Source organism: Pleurodeles waltl, chromosome 4_2, assembly GCF_031143425.1.
Source record: "Pleurodeles waltl isolate 20211129_DDA chromosome 4_2, aPleWal1.hap1.20221129, whole genome shotgun sequence".
In the NCBI taxonomy this organism is placed as follows: Eukaryota; Metazoa; Chordata; class Amphibia; order Caudata; family Salamandridae; genus Pleurodeles; species Pleurodeles waltl.
Genome location: NC_090443.1, coordinates 974,598,407 through 974,619,857, shown reverse-complemented (window position 1 = coordinate 974,619,857; position 21,451 = coordinate 974,598,407).

Here is a 21,451-nt window from a genome sequence, read left to right as displayed (position 1 = left end):
CAAAGAGCACTCTGCCCGACCGGCGACTGAGGATTGAAGCAGGCAGCGGCGTAGCAAGGAGCGCGCTGCCCTGTGAAGTGCAGGACTTACCTCTACCTCCAGCGAGACCCAGTCCGTGCCGAGGCCCCTCTCGACTCAGCCAGCCTATCTGCACGCCTCCTCTTAAAGCAGAGGTCTTCAAACTCTGGGTTGTGCCCCCAGGGGGACCTTGGAGTCATCAGAAGGGATGCGTGCATTCCTCAGCCACTTCTGCCTCGAATCCAAAAGGTCTTCGTTTTGGAAAACTACAACTGTCCTGGGACGGTTAATTTAGTTTAGAAATCTTCAGCTGAATTGTCATTCAGTGAGTTTCCTGTTAAGTAAATCCAAGGGAAGGTCAGACATCTAAAGAAGTGTGCTTGCTAGGATGCCTGCTTGCCTGAAAGAAATGCAAATATGCGCAGGACGCTTGGGAGCAGGTACTGATCAAATCACTGGAAGCTTTGCGATGGCAAAGATTTATTCTTTTTGGATGGTAGTAAAAAGAGTTAACAACTGAACTGTGAAGTGCATGCTTTTAATTGAAATTTTATTTATATAGTGTTTACTACCCCAACTGTGTTGAACGGACAGTTATGTTTAAAAAAATTGTATTACATATTACTAAAATCTATATTTAGGAAGCACTTTTTTATGGTAAAACATTTTATACTGTGTGTAATGCAAATTTTAAATAATGACTTACATATTCACAGTGCTTTGTGTCCTCTCCAGTTACACACAGAACTCTGCAGTGCATTAACTAACAGAGGTTTCAAAATGCACTACCGTGCATTTCCCACTGAGTAACAACTTTCCATTATTTATTTTTCATTTCATCTGGCTGTTATTTTATATGTAGCTACCTGACAGTGAAAGGCCTAAAAAATGCGTACAGAATATTTTGGAGCTTATTTCTAAGAGGCTAGCGTCACCAAAGTATCACTTTTTTTAACGCTCTGGCAGCACAAGCCTGCCAATCATACTTATGAGGCGACGCAAAGCCACCCTACATGGCTTTGAATGGCCTCGTAGATATGGAGTAAGGCAAAGCAGCGTAAGCCGCTTCATTGCCTTCCTCTGCGCCATGGAGGCATCCCATGGGCGTTGCATGGCTGTTCCCATGCAACACCCATGGATTGTGACACTGCCCCAGATTTTCAAAATCATGTAAACTGGAGCAGTGCCAAAACCTTACGCCTCCGCAGAGTACACGTAACGAGGAGAAATGTTTTAATTTCTCCTAGTTTTTTCCTTTCCACTCCACCACACTCACTGAACTTTCGTTTGCTAAACTCTGTTTATATTATTTCTTCACCGCAAAAAAGATGTGCTGTGGGAATTGGGGACATTTATGATTGTCGATGATGAGGATTACCAGGTTTTAGATTTTTTTTAGGAGGGGGTCCTTACGTCTAAAAAGTTTTGAGAGGGGGTCCCGGCATCAAAACGTTTGAAGACCTCTGCTTTAAAGGGACAGGAGCAGATTTCATCTTAAAGGGCAGCACCTGCATCAGGTTGTTGGAGCTGTATAAAATACAGGACCAGTGGGGCTAACATTTGTGAATCAAGTACACCTTGTTTGAGAAAAGGAGGCAAGACTTTCCAGTCCCAGCAGTGGTGGCAGGTTAACGGAGCAGAAGTGCGACGCACCAGCAGAGAGCCATGAAGGGAGGTGCGGAGCCCATCAAGAGGCAGGGACAGTTAGAAAGAGAAGGGGCCAACATGGAAGACTCTCCCTCCCGGGGCTAGGGATGAAAAGAGGTCACGTAGGAAGCATGTAAGGTTCCGTGAGAACACTGGGACACAGCAATGGAAGATGCAAACAGGAAGCCAGTACTCACCCCAGCCTGGGCAGTGGGGGAAAGTGTTGGCATCCCCAGGAGCAAGCAGGGAGGCAGAGATAGAGCAACTACTGGCATGATGAGGCTGCAGCGGACCAGCACGGGGCGAGTGGCTGGTGGAGCAGGTCCTGGGCCCAAAGGGCAGATCAGAGAAGAGGAAGGTGTAAAGGCAGGAGGAAAGGAAGCAGCAGCAGCTCGGAGACATGCCACCGGGGGCACCAAAAGGCACATCCAGTGGAGCGCCTCAGAAATTGGTCTAGCAGCAGCTGGACCCAGGGGAGCAGCGACCAGAGGACAAAGCGGAGGAGGAATGACCAAAGGGAGGGACCAAGCAGGAGCACGAACTCGGATCACGTACCACCTAGGGAGCATGCAGCCAGTTTGGCAGCCCCACATAGGTGATGGCTACCATGCCCCCAACGGACCGCAAGGATGGACAAGGCAGTGAAAGGGATTTGATCTCAGTGAGCACTCAGCGGGCACATGCACCCTAAACGGCAGTACCCAGGCAGACCCCCTACAACGGATAGTGAGACATGCACTGCTAGCGAGGGACGCATCAGGCGAGCGCAGGGCATCCGGCACAGGAGCATGAAGTGGGCGCGCAGCAGGGGAACACAGAGGCTAGCCCCCAACCCGGGTCAGCAAGACAGCGAGGCTCAGCACACGGAATTGCCAACTATGGGACTCATGTCGATGTGTTTAACACTGCAAGGACATTGCCAGGGCAAGCCCTGGGGCTGGCGCAATACTTACACCCACTGCTAATTCTCCTGGCATGGTGTCCTTGGCAGGGACGGGAGGCTTGTCAGCACTGCCTCCACCACCATTCACTTGGCTGGGCCATTATTACTGGCCCGGCCCGTGCAAGACCGGGGTCAAGGTGGCGCAGCACCTACAACCATTAGCAAAAGCACTGAGGTGCAAGCACCAGGACAGGTGTGCACAGGTCAGCCGGCTAGCCACACAGACCAGCGGGGTGCCCAGGGGGCCAAATAGTAAAAGAAGTCCAACAGGGCACACAAGGGCCAGGGACAAGCGAAGCTAAGTACATAGGCCCAACTTCAGCAAGGGGAGGCAACACCAGTTGGACCAATGGCAAGCCGGCCCGCGAGTAGATTAGGTCTTTCCAGGGCGACTCTCCTATAGTAACACGCGAGACGGGGTCTGGAGAGCTTGGTGCCCTTGGTCATAAAAGAGCATATTTCGTGTAAGGGGTTCATTGATGTATTTCCACTGCTTGAGGCCAGGCTGACAGGACTAGACCTGGTGCTCCAGGACAAGAAAGAGGAAGACAGATGCAAGCGGCGCAAGCCCAGGTTAGAGAGGTCCATTGAGAACTGGTTGCAAATATTTTGCACCCTGGCTTGCATGTTTGTTGAGAGGTTTCCTCGGGCAGCAGCGGCATTGTTCTTGTATGAGCAAAAAATCCAGGCAGCACAGCTGAATTATCAGGAGGAGGCTTGGTTAAAGTATGATGAAGGTTTCAGGACAAAAAGGCAGATGTGGCCCATAATTGATTGGGATCCTCAGGATATAGCAGGCTTTATGGAGCACATAGTTGCTGCACGAGAAGGGGTTGAGTCACATGAGCAGTCCTTTCAGTCATGGGGGCAAATGAAAGACTGATTGGGACCAGCAGGGCAGCAAGGGAGACAGTGCTTGAGTAGCAATAGGCCAAGCCACAGCCTCCCATGTGCTGGGACTTTGAAAAAGGTGACTGCAGATGGGAGGGCGGCCTGCAAATTCAAACACACTTGCAGCTGCTGCAGCCGGAACCACACGGCCACCAAGTGCAGAAAAAAGAAAGGGACAAAGAGAAAAAGGTCCTCTTCAAAAGTAACTCCAAGTCACAACAGGGAAATGCGGGGGCAAGGGGACCGGCGCCCACACCAATAAAATACAGATACCTTATACAGTTATTGAACCGTTACCATAGGAGGGCTGATGCACAGCTGTTAGCAGAGGTTTTTAGGAACGGTGTTTGCATACCATACGAGGGACCGGTGGAAGGGATACTATATAAGAACAATAAATCAGTGGCAGATAATGCTGAAGTAGCAAGAAGGAAGGTGGCCAAGGAACTGGAATTGGGCTGCGTGCCAGGACCGTTTGAGAAACCTCCACTCAAAGACTTCATAGTGTGCCCATTGGAGGTGCTCCTCAAAAAGGAACCGGGCCAATTCAGGCTCGTTCGTCAACTGTCGAACCCGGAAGGAGGTTCAGTGAACCATGGGCTAGATCAGGAGAAGTGCTTAGTAAAATACGCCACTCTGGACAAAGCAATTGACAGGCTAAGGGCAAAGGGTGGGGGTCCCCTGATGGCAAAGGCAGACATATAGTCGGCCTTCTGCCTCCTCCCAGTGCATCCAGGTAGTTATCCTCTCCTAGGGATTCAGCTGTATGGAGCCTTTTACTATGATAAATGCCTGCCCATGGGCTGTTCAGTATCGTGTGCTTAATATGAGGCCTTCAGCACAGTCTTGGAATGGGCTTCGGAAGAGAGATTCCCAGGGGAGGGAAGCTGCACTATCTAGATGACTTCCGTTTTATAGGCGCACCAAACTCTGCAGGACAATGATTGAGCAATTCAAGGCGCTATCAGACCATCTCGGGGTCCCACTAGCATGGGCTAAGACGGAAGGCCCTATACATACCTTAACTTCCTATGGATAGAACTTGATTCAGAGGATGGGGTAAGCAGACCGGTACAAAAGGTAGAGAACCTAAATAAGGATATCAAGAACCTTATGGACAGGAAAAAAACAATGATTAATGAGCTGCAGCAGCTGCTAGGGAAGCTCAACTTTGCCGCCAGGGTGATCCCTGCGAGGCACACATTCACAAGGCGCCTGGCATGGCTGACGAAACGCATCTCAAAGAAGCACCACAGGGTCAGGCTGACCATAGGGGTCAAAAGGGACTTACAACAGTGGCAGGACTTCTTTGAAAACTTCAATGGGACCCTGGTATGGGCAGAACCCTGCATGACGGCAAAGCAGCTGAGCCTGCACACGGATGCGGCAGGTAACAAAGGTTTTGGAGCCATTTTAGGCTCTGCGTGGTACGCCACCAGGTGGTGCATGAGTTAGCACAAGTAGGGATTACAAAAGAATGTGGCACTACTGGAGTTATTCCTAATAGTTTTAGTATTCACGCTGTGGAAAGGCCAGCTGGCAAACAAGCAAGTGATGCTGTGGTCTAACAAATATGGAGTGGTGCAGGCAATAAACATGGGGACAGCATGCTGCCCAAGAGTTCTAGGACTTTTTCAGCAACTCGTTGGCTTCCAGCTGGGAAACAATATAGCAATTAGAGCTAGGCATGTATTCAGATGTGACAATTCTATTGCTGATGCACTCGCTCATTTTCAGTGGGAGAGGTTCCACCAACTGGCACCATGGATAGACACCCCCTACTGGCAGACATGTGGGAGGCTGTGGAGCTGACCTAGCATTGCTCGTCGACAAGGCCCTGGCTTTGAAAACCGTGATCAGCTATCAGCAGTGTCTGGAACATTTCAGGAGGGTGCTGGGGGGGAGGGTTGAGAACCTGCACCAGTGACAAGGTGGAGGAATTTCTACTTTGGGCTTTCGAACAGGGCAAATCCAGAACTTGGGAGCAAACACACCTGAGCGCAGTAGCATGCCACTCAAAGCTGCATAGGGGGTGGACCGACCAACACATTTTACTGTTGTGCAGCAATAAAAGGCTTGGGCCCCATGCAGCCAAGGAGTCACAACACCAGACTACCAATTGATTTTGAGAGGATAAAGGTGATCCTAAGGGCCCTGCTGGGGATCTGCAGGTCCCCCGAGGAGACTCACCAGTTGAGGGCTGCTTTCGCAATAGTGTTCTTCAGGGCGTTTAGGGTGAGTGAGCTGGTATCACCGTCAAGGGCAAACCTGGGTTCATTTTATTTGCGGGTGGAGGACCTACAAATGGGGGACAAGCATTTAGTGCTGTACCTGAGGAGGTCAAAAACTGACCAGAAGGGGAGGGGCCAGCTCATGCGGCTGGAATTTCTTGCAGCAAGTGAGCATTGCCAGAGTGCATAACCCACAGCTACATGCAGATCAGGGCGGGGGTGGCCCCCCATTGTATATACACAAGGGTGGTAGCTTTCTCAGCTGGTTTCAGTTCACAGCAGTATTACGCCTGGCCTTAGAGGGGGCAGACCTACACTTGTCCACTTTGGGTCTCACTCGTTCTGCATTGGGGCTGCCACAACCACTCCAGTGCATGGTGTGGCAGAGGAGGGGATCCGGCACATAGGGAAGTTGAGGTCCTCAGTATTTAAGTCCTACATCAGGCTGGCGTAATGCTAAAATGGGCATACTCTCCTGACACAGGGAATGAAAAAAGAAACAGGTGGTGTGGATAGTAGGGCATTTATACATGACAAAGATGCAGCAGTGGGGCAGTGCCAAGAAACTTTATGGCAGCATAGGGCTGCAAAACACCAAGGTGATATGGCAGGGAAGACCAGGCATGAGGTGGGAAGAGCTTTTCCGGGCGATATGGGAAGAGAAAGGGGGACACGACAACCCTGATTTGGTTGTGATTCATCTGGGGGGCATCGATCTGACTGCGATGGGTCACAAAACCCTGTTGGAAGCCATCCAAGCCGATTCAATCTTCCGATCAAGACTGGTGCACCTGGGTGACATAGTTTGGTCAGAAATTAATGTGAGACACGAACGGTGAGTGGCGGAGAACTAGGGGTGGGGGAAGTTAACCATAGCAATGAGCAAGTTCTGTAAAGGCATGGATTGGGAGTTTGAGAAGCATGGTCTCATTAACCTGAAGATGCTGGGATTTTACGCAGAGGACTGAGTTCATCTTTCTTAGGAACAGACATGTTCCTCCTGAACATCGTCAGGGCATTTGAGTTGCTGGGTTTTTCTTAGGTCAGGGGGAGGTGTCAGAGGTCGGTAAACCACCACTAGCATAGCAGGAGTTGCAAGATTTCAACAATAAATATCCTCACACAAAGATGTAAAAAGGCAATGGCATGAATAAGGTGCTTGGGATGCCTCATGGAAGGGACACACAATTGCACAAACAGGGTCCTTGAGATGCCTCACGGGAAGACATTTGAGTGCAAACAGAGGGGTAAACAGTGGTCAGGGCTGGGCAATCCTGGCACTTGCAGCCCAGACATGGCCTCATGGCCACGAATGCCAGACATTCGGTAGCAAGGGAAACCTCAAAGCCGCGTTTCGCTGTACCAAGTAATGACAGGAGGAGAGCTGTCACGGGAGTTCAGAAAGTGATTTATGACAACTGTTCTAAAGAGAGATGTGATAACTGTGAGGGTGATACATGGCATGATTAGTTCAGTTATGATTTAATATGCAATAAAGTTGAAAGCATACGCATGAGCAGTTATGAACTAATGCTTTAGATTACAATGCAAGATAACCAACGCTGAACATATTAATGACTGATGATATTGTGACAACCTGTGTACCAGCTTTTGATGTTAATAAACTGTGGCCCCTCTTAAAACCACAACATTTCTTGGTGTCCTTAGTTGATGGGTAAGAAGAACGGTGAGAGGGCCCGAAGGCTGCTCGTACAGCTGGGGGGGCGGGGTTAGAGGCAGTTAAAGAGCCTAATGTAGTACTGCACATGCGCAATACTGAGTTGCTTCATACTGGGTATTCCACCCATATAAAAGTTAGCGGTCCGAGATGGCAACAAAAGGAATAAATGGGACTGCTGAGGTTATGGGAGTTGTCCGCAGTCGTGGCTCGGGCTACGATCAAAAGGGGTGGGCGGCGCGTGTTGGGGAGGGAACGACAAAGAATAAATAAATAAATAAAACCTTACCTGATGCTCAGCCGCCATCTCCGCCGCTCCTCAATCCTCGTCACAGCAGGCACAGGCTCCCAGCCTGCCCTGCTGGCAATCCTAACGCTTCTTTCATGCTGCTAACAGCATGAAAGCAACGTTAGGATTGGCTGGAGCGCCCTGGCTTGGCGCTCCGAGGCAGAGTGGGAGCAACACAGTGCCGGGTTGGAGAGAGCCCTGCGTGCATGTGTGTTTGTCCGGCCCGAGATGGCCCGCATAACACACATGCACATTGAGGGGAGTGCTGTGCACGCTCCCTCTGTCCCTGTCATTGCCGTGGCCCCATACCCTGAAAAATAAAAACGATAATAAACAAAGTTTATTATCGTTTTTATTTTTTGGTTTGCAGCTGCTGCTGATGCTTGGGTGGGGTGGGGGGGTTCTCTCCTCCGCCATAGTGGAGGAGCCGCCGCTGTCCTTATGTATCTTATTCACTGTGAACACGTGATTATTGCCGCTTGGCTGCCCAACACAGTGTGATGATGAGGACGGGGAGACCAACCTCGCCTGCGCCAGATTCCTGCACTACACCTTTGTAGTGGTGTGAGCATGCAGCAGTGACGGGCTAAGCCCAAAAAACCTAATGCCTCAGCAGCTGTGCGCGTCACGAGTCCACATAGTGGCCTCCATCCTGCCCGCCTGCAGGATTGTCACGATACTCACACCCAGTGGCGTAACAAAACTTGAGGGGGCCCCCCTACAAAGCACATGGAGCGCTCCCTTCCTAACCCCTCCGACCCAGTCAGCAGCCCGTGCACAGTGCCGCCTGTTCATGGCACCTGACTGCGTGCTGCAGATGGGGCCCCCTGGAGCTCCGCCCCCACCACAGGGGCTAATGTTACACCACTGCTCACACTTTGTGCTGTGGGACATAGGGCAGAAGTAATTTGCTGCAGCGAACTATTTCAAGTCACTCTGCAGAAAGCACTGGAAAGTAACACCCCAGTGGCCCAAGACAAAGGAGATGCTGAAAGATTTGTGCAACTTTTGTGTGATCTTAATAGCCCAGACCAGTAATGAGAGCCTAGAGTGGGCTACCATTCCTGCCTGCGGGAATACCCTCAGACTGCTCACATGACCGCTTGTTAGGCCTGAGCCTGACATGCATGGGTTGAATGGTAGTGGGCACCACGCTGCATGACCTGTGGAGGACTCAGGAGGAAATAACTGACAAACTCACATGACATAGAAAAGAAAACAGCCAGGGTCAGGGGGCACTGGTAAGTCAAAGCAAGTGACTTACAGATGGGAGATTTGATGTTTATCAAGACCTACCACCCTGGCAGTAAATTGCAACTCCCATTTGAATGGTCCTCCTAGCGAGTTCTCTGAGTAAGAGGCACCCTGGTAGTAACCTGGCTGGGAATGGAAGATGTTACCAGAAATGTTTCTTTTTAAAAAGGTTCTAGGGTGCTGATCAATGACTATCCAACGCCTGTGGACCAGGGTCTTATTGGCCTTACAGGACTTCCAGCTATAGGCACTTCCCTGGAGCCAGACAGTGGATGGGATTTTCAATGGCCACTGGTACCACTAAATGCTGGTGAAATACTTGTCCCTCCTAGTTAGAACTCCCAGGGTTGTGAGGAGAGTCCTGCAGGTGTTTAGATGCCTGAAACTAGGGTCAGAGTGGGAATCACCCTCAATACAATCTCTAAGTTGATACTACTCCTTCTCAGCTACATCAAGACTTTGTGCAATGGTATTTATTTTATGAAATGGTTTTGTTTTGTGACATTTTAAGTTTGGGATATTTGACATTCCGTATTTTCGGGAGGAATGTTGTTTTGCACATGTGTAATACTAAAAGGCTCCATATTGGGCATTCTTGACCTTGGAAATAAATTTAGGGGTCCAGGCCACATGAGGCCAGGAAAGTCCTTATTTGACTCAAGTACTGTGTCCAGATCATTATTGATGCTCGGCTGCCCGATTACACAAGGGCTTGCTTTTGCTTTAAAATATATACATAACTGTTGCAGAAAAGTGTGGGACTCTGAAAAAGCATGGGACCAGGGAGTGCTTAATTTGTCAATAAAAACATGCCGGTGCCCTAATCTCTCCTCTGAAACTCGCCGCTGCTGCAATTAAATGTGCAAGCCCAGAAGACTGATGGGCGTAATCCTAAAGCCACCTCGGGCCTGTTTAATTCATTTTCAGCCACTCCCTGCCCCTTCAGCTCACTCTTGCAGCTTCCTCCCTTTGTGATGCTTTTTTCGTTTTTCTATTCCTCCGTCTTTCCCATATGTGTCTTTTGCTCACAGTAAATGCTTGAGGCAGAAAAATAAGTGCCGGCCCTCAAAAATAAGTGACGGGTCCCGCACCAGAAACCACCGGCTAAAATTAAGCACTGGGACCAGTGGAATAATAGCCTCCTTAATCCTTCTACTCCTTTCTGACGGCCTTGAAGCTATTTATGTAGTGTAATGAAATAGCAAAACCAGTAGAGTGCAAATAAACATCAGCTGCAGAAATCAGAAACTGAAACAGGTTAATACAGAAGAATCAAGATCCCAAAACTGGTAAAACTAAACAAAATACTCATCTGCATGCAGTTATAGTAACAGCTACACTTTTAAAATGTGCATACTTGTATAGAGACATATTCATGCCTTCCTAGAGCCATGATGACCCCACGCTTACATTTGTTTTTTATTTTGGTACTGATCGAACCCCCAGCTTATGTAATGGTAAAGGCGGGGGTCAAAATTCCTATGTTTTTTACACAACTCAGCACAGCAGCCAAAGTTCTTGTGTTGCACAAAAAGGGTACCATATTTACAAAGACATAGAGCTGCTTCTTTCTTGCTAATCTCTGGTGTGCCTTCTTGCTGCCTGCTCCACACATAACCTTTGTACCATAGTGCAAAAGTGCCTATGTCAGTCCAGCGTAGGTTTTGTACTGGAGGCTAATCCTTCTCGTACAAAAAGCTACGCTTATAATTATTTTTAAACTTTCCCCACTTTGCTGAACACTGCAACACACATGAACAGTTTGTAGAAAATAAACCTTTACTCCTTCTTAGCACTTGCCTTAAAGAGGTGTCATTATTTGGTGTAAAGCCCTATATAGAAACATGAATAGTTAGTTATTTGCATTAAAACCATAGGAAGTTGCATGGAAACGCCCATGTACTACCCCTTAATGAAAAGCAACAGAAAGCAATGCAAAGTGCTGTTTTGCATTAGTTTTAGGCAACTTTCTTGAGCCTAGAGTGCTTCAGTTTTGGTAACTATGCACTGGTGCAAAATATGGATCAGTCTAGGAGTTCCTTCCCCCTGCTGCTTCTTGATCAATGGAACACCACAGTAACAATATATTGTCATAATGCAACACCATTCACCTTACTCACACCACAGTCATAGCCTTCTCTAAACTGCATATAGCCCAACCCCATGTATCTGCCTCAGACGCCCTCAAAGCGCTGCAGTCTTTGAATAGAAGCAGTGGTGGTGGTCATAGTAGGTGAGTTGTGAAGGGTTGTGGGTGATGCTTGGTCTGTCTGTAGCATTCAAACCACTGACCACCACACCCTTCTGCGACAGCCAGCAGAGGTGTGCAAAAGCCTTATAATGGATATTGCTTTTCTTTCCGATGAATTCATGATATTCAAATGACCCCTTTCATAGCTGTTGCCAGGCCAGTGCCTTGGGGAGTACTCCAGGGCTTGCCCATTTCCCCCTCTGACGTTTAGTATTAATCTGATACCATTGGCTTACCATCTGCTCATGATGGTTGTAACCATGCACATATATGCAGATGCCACCCAGATCATGCTGGACATTAGATGGTATGCTCATTGTGCTTCATATGAGGTGCTAGAGCCCGTTCAGTGGTGAATGAATGTTAACTTGTTCAGGATCCTGGAAAATCGAAGATCTTCCCATTTTAGAATGAAGTGACTCATTGGGAGAGGGCCTCAGGGTCGATGGCGATGGGGTTGCTCCTGACCCCACCCCTACAGTTAGGAACTCAGGAGTGCTGCTGGACTCAGACCTTTCTATGGCATCTTCAATAACACCTGCCTCTACAGCTTGTTTATTTTTCAGTTGAGCTGCCCTAAACAGGGTTTCCCTTGTTAGAGGGTGGCCTTCAGTGTCATGGTTGTGGAGGCCTTTGTGTATTCTAGGTCAAACGTCAACAATGTAATTTATACAGTTTATTCAAAGTGCAGCTTTTCTTTCTTCCAGTTAAAGTGTAAGGCATATCATCTCTGTATCTAGAAAAAAGTAAAACTGGGCTGTTTGATAGATAAGTGGCCAAGTAGCTTTTCTGCCGGAGGCGTAACACAGGATCCTGCAGGCGACGTCCCTTATCCTTCAGGGGACCCCATTCGGCCGATGACTATGTGTGTGATATGGGACATTTAAGGCCACCTCTGCACATTTTGCAAGGAGAACCCATCATTTTGTATTATGCCTCAGGAGTATCTGTTGCACTCTGCAACTGTCCAACTATACAGGTACATAGAAGAGACTATTTGACCTCACCACTCACTCCCTGCTGGCACTGCCTCTCTTCCCATTGCGCAGCGCTGTGAATTCAAAGCACTTGGCCAAGGCTCAGGGGAATGCACAGCTCTGCCCTTTGATATCTCTACAGCCACAAACCTCTTTCCCTCCCCCATAAACAGCCTATAACCCAACAAAGCATCAATCTCTTGAAGGAGATTCCTCTGTGTGGAAGGCTTGTAGCTGTGGAACATCCGAAGAAACACTTCCTATGCAAGACTTATTCCTTTCCTATTCTTGTCCTCTGAGGCTTGTTCCTTTTTGCATGTGTGCTGCAGAATGGAGCACGCAATAAAGAGGACATAACGAGGAGAAATAAAGGAAAATTCTCCTTGCTCCGCCAGCCTTGGGTGGGTGAACCATTTTGGTGCACAGACAAGTTTACAAGTCTTTGTAACTATGGATTTGCATCAAAATACATCCGTTGATGCACAGGAACACCGACTCTTCACCCATTTAGCGCCTACATTATGTAGGGTACTGCAAGGCAGTGCTGCCTTGTGTAACTGATTTTTTGCAAAGCCATGCAAATCGGGCTCTATATGGCTTAGTAAATTCCAAAATAGATTTTACACCCGAGTGGCTCAGAAAAGTGATGCAACTGATATGCAAAATCTTACTAAATCTGGGCCTAAATGTATACTTTCCTATGTGCACTTACTTTTTGATATTTTGTCCTTGATATTCCATCATTTATATTCTTGTATCACGATTCGATATTGTTGGTGTCGATATTCAGTAGTTCAATCAAATACAATAGGTGATGCCCCACCTTATCTGATCAGTGCACAGACATTGGCATTACAATGTAACATTCCAGGACTGGAGCAGAATACAAAGGCATGAGATACAACAGGTAACAACCAATCTTATCTGGTCTATGCACAGACATTGACGTCACAAAATAACATTCAGCCAGAATTGGAGCATGGTGTATAAACACTTTACAACAGGGGGGAGATACACCTTGTCTGATCCAATCGCAGACAGTGGCACAGCAACCTAACATTACACCTGGGGCCACGTCATGATCAGGTGCACTGGCTGAGCTCAGAGCAGAGCATCTGTCTTTTTTTGTGTCTGAGTCGTGTAAAGTTCATTCATATAACGTAGAATTTCTCTGAGTTAATGTCTGAGCTTTGGATAGAACAAAATGGAAGTTCTGAACAGGGATTACCTCGCTCTATTTTCGATTTTTTCTATTTAAAATTCTTGCATTAACTCCAAGTAATTCTGAGTTATATATATATATATATATATATATGTGAACTTTGTTTCAACCTTACATTAAAAAAACAAGCATTGGCAAAGCCATTAGGTCTCACCTTTGAGCTTGTTGACTCTGCCATTGCCTTTTGTTCATGCTTGCACAGCATGAACACAAAAAAGGGTGAAATGATGGTCCATGATAGCTACTTCATCTTGTATACATGTGCCTACGCCGTGATGCAGGTGTCTTTTTAATTACTTACTGATCCTAGCTGGATCAGTAAATAATAAAATATGAAAAGAAACCACAAAAGCGCTTTTATTTCTAAAGCTGAAGGGCCAGCAGCGGTGTGCTGCCTGACCCTTAAAAACAAAAATAATAAAATTGCAAAAAAATAGGCCTGGGGAGGGAAGAGGATACAACAGAGGAGCAGCTCAGGGCCCTGCGAGGGAGTATGGGAAAGGAAGCGCATGAGAAAGGGTCGCACAAGAAGGACATAGGGGGTGCAGAAGAGGAATAGAAAAACATAGGGGCAGAGGGAGAATCACATGGGAAAGAACAACATAGAGTCCTCTGGGAGAGAAACAAAAATGGCAAGAGAAAGCAACAGGGAATTCAAGGAGGAGTGAAGCACACGGATAGGAGAGACTAACACAGACCATAAGCTTAGGGAAGCACAAGCTGGAGATACCTGGAAAACACATACACTCTCATGGATTGGTTTATCAAAAAAAAAGTGGTTCCCTAAAAGTGAGTACTGGAAAGACACAAGTAACAATGCTGTGCTTCAGGGGAGGGACAAACACAAGACAGACAACGCAAGTCGTTGAATAAGATGCAAACAAATGAAAATGACAATAGAGCCAACCAATGGTAAGCAATGGATGGACTTCAAGCCCATTATACGTTCTTGGTAGGCTGACAGGTAGCAGATGTATTAGGAATTCACACAACGCAGTGCAACAAGGCAAGTTTCTGTGCTGCGTTGTGTCAAAGGGAGAGCTGATGAGCACCATATTTACAAAGCTTATGGCACTCTTCAGCTCTCTCCCAGCACTGGTGCTCTTGTGGCTGCCGAGCTCCAATGCAGGCACCCTTGTGCCATGCTGCCAGGGTGCCGGAATCAGTGGCAGGAAGGGCTACCTTAATGCTCACAAACAACCCAGTGAGGCATTTTTCTATTGCTGTGTCTGATGCAGAATATTTGAATGCCCTGTTAGCTGAATCCTGCCTTACCCTGACCACACTCCATTCTATAGTGACATGGAACTTTAACCCTTGGTCTCATGTCTATTTCCCATGTTTCCCCAATGGTTTCCTTCCTGCCCATCCATCAGTCAACAGCAAAAACAATGCAAAGTGAATGGCAGAAAATCTGCTGATCTCTGACCAGCAGTGGGTGCTGCAGAATTAAGGGGCTAATCTGCAGGACGCATCATGCATAGAAAGAGGAAATAAAGAGGAAAAATAAACATATTTCTGCTTCTTACGCCTCTCAGTGGTAGGTGTACCAACTGCATGCAGTGCCACCTTTACAAACCATAGTAAATCGGAAATTGCGTGAAATCCATGGGTGGATGCACAGGAATGACCATGCTCCTCCCGTGGACGCCTACCTCTAAGAAGTGTATTGCAAGGCAGCGCAAGCCGCTGTGTTGCTTTACATTTCTTTACAAAGCCACGCAAGGCCATGCAAATCAGGCTTGGAGTGGCTTTGGAAATCCCAAGAAAGGCCTTTGTGTTGCCATGCACCACCTCGCGTGAAGCAAAGGCGATGCAAAGTCTAAGGAAATCTGCCCCATAAGAGGTCTTTTGCAACCACTGTCTGGTAGTTTCGACCTACAAAGAGTAGCTGGGGTCTTAGCTGAGTCGGTGCAGCTCATCGTGATACAACCTCGGTGGGGAACAGCACATAGAACAGGAGAAGAAGGCACAAGCACAAGACACGACATGGGAAGACACGCCACACCTGCTATGTGCACAGTCAGTGACGTCACAACCTAACATCCGACCTGGACTGGATTAGACTACACAAGCTCAAGGTACACCAGGTGACGACCCACCGTATGTGACCCGTGCACAGGAAGTGACATCCTGACCTAGCATTAAACCAGGTCGGGCCCAGCACGTGAAGAGAGGGGGAGCAGTACGCACAACCAAAAAGTACACCAGGCGGAGGCACGCCTTACGTGACCCGTGCACAGAAAGGGACATCCTGCCCTAGCATTAAACCAGGCCTAACACAGCACGCGAAGGGGAAGGGTGGGGGCGTTGGGGGGCAGTACGTACAACCACAAAGTACACCAGGCGGAGGCACGCCTTACGCGACTCGTGCTCAGATAGTGACACCATAACATGGCGGGCCCAGAGCCTTGTGCTGTTCCCTCTGTGATGCACCCTGTGCTTCCCAGGCAAGGATGCAGGGGCATGAGACGCGTGGGAGCCAATCGGGGATGGCAGCTGCGACCCCGGCTTGCCCTTTGGTACCCTCTGCACAGCCCTTGCTTTCAAGGCTCTCAGCTACCATCCACACAATGAAATGAACACAAAGTAAACAGGCCTCTGGGGGTCACAGGAGTAGGAGTCCAGCTGTTTAGCCCCCCCCCCACACACACACTGAGGGGCCGAGGGGGGCGCAAGAGGCAGCCGTGTTCTGTTACCGGGTGTCAAAGGCTGCATGCTGGCACTTCGTTTACTCCTCGTATTTGGTGAATCTAAAAGCGCCGGTGGCGCCAGTGGCCACAGGGCACTGTAAGCCTGAGCACACATGTGGCCTGAGCTTCTAGGCATGACGAGGGTAACAGGTGAGACCGAAAAGGCCCCACTCCTAGAGCCTGTGGGCGCTGGTGGAGGAGCGGGCCAACAGAGATTGCGTAGTGTGCTGTCACTTTACGGCAGACTATTTCAGGGGCGTAGCTTTCATTGGTGCAGCAGGTGCAGTGGCACCGGGGCTTAGAGGTCTAAGGAGCCCACCGAACCCTGATTATTGCTGCATTTTATAATCCAGGCAGCGGGGATCGGGACAATTTCCTTCTTGGTTCGAGGGATATGATGGCACGCTTGCTACACGACTGACTAATACATAACCAACATTTTCAACAAGAAAGTGGAAGATATTGACGACAAAATCGGTGACATTTATTTTCTTTATTGGCTTCTATTGAAGCAGAAGCAATTTTAGGTGGGAGACACCTGAAATTAAGCCATTTTTGGCTTCATAAATCGTGAGTCTCCCGCCTGAATCGGGAATGACTGCACTATTTCCGAATCCCTGCCTGCACGAGCCGTGCTGAGCCTTCTCCCTCCATAGACCATTCAATCCCTCCGTGATCCGCGGGTAAGGGTGGTCGCTCGCGTGTCCTCTGTTAATTGGCCTGAAGACATTGCTTTGTGTTGGTATTAAGTTGATTTCAGATTGCTGATTTCAGAGTTTATTCAGTAGGAAGTCTACAGGGCAATAGCTAGCAACTTGCAAAGACGTGGCACTAATTCCAGTGCCACTAATTCCAGTGCCACTAATTCCACTGCCACGCCTTTAGAGCTCATTCGCCCACATATCCTGAAGTCCTGTTGGCTGAATCCTGACATATTCCAGCAACGCTCCTCCTTCCGATAGTGACCTGGAACTTTGACCCTTGGTCTCACGTCTGTTTCCTGTGTGTCCCCGGCGGTTTCCTTCGTGTCCTTCCTCCAGTCAACAGTGAGAACAATGCAAAGTGGCGGAAAATCCACTAATCTCCGCCCTGCAGCCAACAGCATTGGGGCAGGGTAGAATTATGGGGCTAATCTTCAAAATTTGTTGAGGGGCCTCTTAAATGTCACTAAGGCTGACTGTCTCATACACATAGAAGAGAAAAAATGTAGAAAGCGCAACCTAGTGTGCCAGAAGGGAAAACATCTATTAATATATTGTCAACAACATCCCTTCCGGGCTCATTCATAGATAAAGAGTAAATAAATTATCCCATTGTCCGTTCAAGACAACACATTCAGGTGCATATTTACAAGCCCCGAGCGCGGGGCAACATACCAAGTGACCTTGCTGCGCTGCCCTACGCCACAGGGAAAGGGCAGAAATGCATTATATTTACAAGATACAGTGCATTTCTGTCCCTTCCCCCTGCGCTGGTGCACAAATTGCTGCCTAGCACCAACGCAGGCACCCTTGCTCCACAGTGCAAGGGTGTCTGCATTGTCGCAGGATTGTTTTTGTCCACAAAGGGACTACTTCCTGCACAAAAACAATCCAGGGAGGCATTTCCCTTTTTCTATGTGTGCTGCAGAATGCAGCACACATAGAAAGAAGAAACAAGGAAGAGAAATAAAGAAATTTCTCTTTGTTGCGCCTCCCCTGGGGAGGCGTACAGGTTTCGCACATTCGCAGGTTTACAGGTTCTTGTAAAACTGGGGACGCACCAAAAACCATTGGTGTTGTGTGGGGACATCCACCGCAATGCCCATTGTACACCTCCCTGACGCAGTGTAAGGCAGCGCAGTCACTTGCGCTGTGTACTACATATCTACAAGGCCACGAAAAGCTACACAAAGTGGCTTTCTATTGCCTTGTAGATATAGGCCTGCACTCTGCATCGCCGGTGCATTACTAGAAGTGATGCACCAGCCGCAAAAGAGGCTTGTAAATATGCCCCCCAATGTGCAAACTTCTCGAGGAACAATGCATTAGTCATAGTTTGTGTCAAAACCAATGGGTGTTGTGTGGGAACACCCACCTCACTCCCCATGGTACACCTCTCTGACTTGCAAGGCATATGAAAAAGGCTTTCCATGACCTTGTAGATATTGGCCACGCACGGGGCTTGTAAATATGCCCCTCAATGTGCAAACTTCTCAAACAATTCACTAATAATAGTTTGGGTTTTTGCAAAAAAACAAAATATCTTTCAAAAGGATACGTAATGTTTGTATCTGATAAAGACTTCTTGTTGCAGATTCCTTACCTTAGAATTTTCCCCCAGGCGTCAGACTGGATCTGGAGATTTTTCTTCGAGCAATACCCTTGCACGTCGGTAGGTGGCATTGGTCAACTACGCAGGCGTCGTGGTCGCCGTGATGACGTCGGGAGTAGTACATGAACGCCGCCCTCGCGCAGTGACGTCAGTTCTTTTCTTTCCGTGCCCCGGGCTGATCTGGAGAGAGCTACCATAGGCTATTTTATGGCCAAATTCGACCATTTTGTCGATTTTTTTGTGTTTGACTTTGGTGCGTCGAGGATGTCCCCGAAGACTGGGTTCAAGCTGTAGTGTGGTTAGTTTTACGTATTCATTGCGCTTTAGCTTCAGGCTTTAGGCCTTTGTGCACTTTGCCCTGAATATATTTTATTCATTTGCTGACAGCTTAGAGCCTCTGTGCACTTTGCTCTACATGCTTTTTATTAGGCTTCGTACTGTTATTTTTCAAATAGCCAGTTCTACGGTGTTGTTTTTTATTCATATCACACTGTTTTGCCTACTTCAGCACTGGAGTTCTCCATAACATATTTACTCTGTGCTTCAGTCAAGGATACAGTCTGGTACATTGCCGATAGACGTGGTAGGAGTTTAGACTTGGCATTCCTGCGTAGGGACATTTTGTGATCACGATGACATGTTAGTTATAAAATCACTTCCTTGTCCCAATACACGCAAGAGGGAGATTCCGACCAGGGAACCACAACTAGACGCTGACTGCCTCGTTGCAGATGCTGAACCAAGATCACAGGTCTTTGCTCAGGTATGAGGGCTGATGTCTCCACAGTGATTCTAATAGGCAAGCTTGAAGCTTAACATGCTGTGCTCTAAATAGAACAAGCAGAGGGAGAGTAGAAACTGTTAGACAATATGATAGCTTTGTTCTTATGTTTTACTCTCCTGGTGACTATTTCAATCCTACTGTATTGTATCGTTCTGGTTATTGCTGCTCACGCCTTAATATCTAAAATACAGTTGTTTTATTAAAAACATTATATAAAACTTATACTGTCTTTGTCATTTGTATATGAAATCATATTGGAAATAAGAGAGTTGGTTTGGATCTGAGTAACCACGACTTCCCTGAGAAGTTCCAAAGATGTCATGCGCTCGGCTGCCGAATCATTCCTTCCACATGGGAGAAATGAGGCACTGCTAGTTAGCCGGAGCAAAAACCGGATTTAGGGTGACAGAGTTCTTTACACGTGGGTCAGACTCAGTCCCCCACACCGTTATAGATCCTGCTACCTAGAAATCCAGTAGTCTCATTTAGAATAATGAGAGCCCACGCGACATGGCGCCGCCAACGTTTGGTCTGGCTCTAATGATTAGGTCCGACTGACTCTCTTGGTCTCATATATATTTTGACTCCTCTGTTCCGTATACGGAGACGTCCGTGGGGCTGAGGGTTTCCGCCGCCACGGCATAGGTGCTTCCTATTGCTTAGTGGTTGGTTGTTCAAGCTTGAACTTTGAAAGGAAAACCCCGATATTGGTGTGCCTTCTCTGACCTGGAGCTATTTTTTATAAAATGGCGAATCCTAATGTAGTGAATATAGCAATTAATATGCGTCACCCGCTCACAGGACATCTGTTGACACATGGACTGACAGTCCAGGGGGGTCCAGTCACTTTTGTGGTGGACGCCCATGCAGCCTATAGAACAGAACTTTTTTATTCTTGGGTCGGATTTCCAGCAGTGGATGGGGGAACAAATACTTTTCACGAATACACTGTTGCGAATGTCCCTGGACAATACAGGGCTTACGCTTATTTAGAAATACCTCTATCTTATCAAGAACACCATAATTGGCTTGATGGCGCCCACCCACACACAGTAGCACAAGTTAGGTTAGGTCCGCTGAGTAATGATGGTCCTACCTGGCCTTTATTGGCTACATACACACCTCATCCTGCGGTTGCTCAATTGGCAGTGGTTGAAGTTCGTCGTTTATATACAGACTTAACGGCTACATATAGACGATTAGTTCAGTTTGTAATGCAGACACTAAATACAAACGCAGCGCGTGCTGCTCCAGCGCACCCACAGGCAGTGGTTCCGGGTATTAATCCGGCCACTGTACACTCTTTTATGGGTAAAGTACCGGCTAAACGAGAGGAGACTCCATTTTGGCTGGCGCAAAAAAATAATACGCTGGAAGCAGTATTTCCCCATACGGGACCTCAGGATAAACATAGAATTTTGACGATGTGTTTGCCGTATGGGATGGTTCCTCCGGTGGACCTTTGTAATACCTGGGGCACGGTGTTTGCCGCGCTCTACACTACGGCACACGGTACACCGACATTAGCTAATTTACCGGACGTGCTTAAACAGATTCAAGATGAATATGGGGATGCCCCTGCCTTAGATTTGGGCATGCAGTTGCTGGGCAATTTTGCCACAGTTTCTTCTATTATTTTGAGTAATCTCAAAGGAGAGGCAGTAGCACTAGCAGTGCGAATGCGTCTTCGGGATGTTCCGCTGCTTAATCAGGAGCGGGAGCTTCCGAGAATAATAGCGGAAACATATTCTAGTATTGGTCGTGATAGCCTAGGGGCTAGACCCAAAAAAAAACAGTTACAGGGTAAAAATAATAAAGATAATGCTAAACAGCAACAACCTGAGGGTTCGAAAAAGCGCTGGGAAAAGAAAAAGCAAACACCTAAGAAAGATGGTGGGCAGTCTCCGCAACCGGAGACCCCACAGAATAAGTATAATCTCAGGAATAGGGATACTTTGAAGACGCCTGATAGATATCAATATACTGATACACGCCAATCTCGTTCCTTTCAGGACTCCTCGGAAAAGAGAAGTGAGAGAGGTGGGCGGTCAGAGCGGAGGACGGAGTACGTGAAACCGAGACAGGATTCACAACGCTCAGCGGAGGTTTCTATTAAACAAGAAGAGAAACCGCTGCAACAAAAACAGCAATTTAAAAAGAAGAAAGTGGCAGCAGTCGCAGTTAGACATGCCGCTCAAGAAGAGAGTTCTCTTGACGAACAAGACATGGGCGTTAGCACTGTTAGACAGCGCGGCAGAGG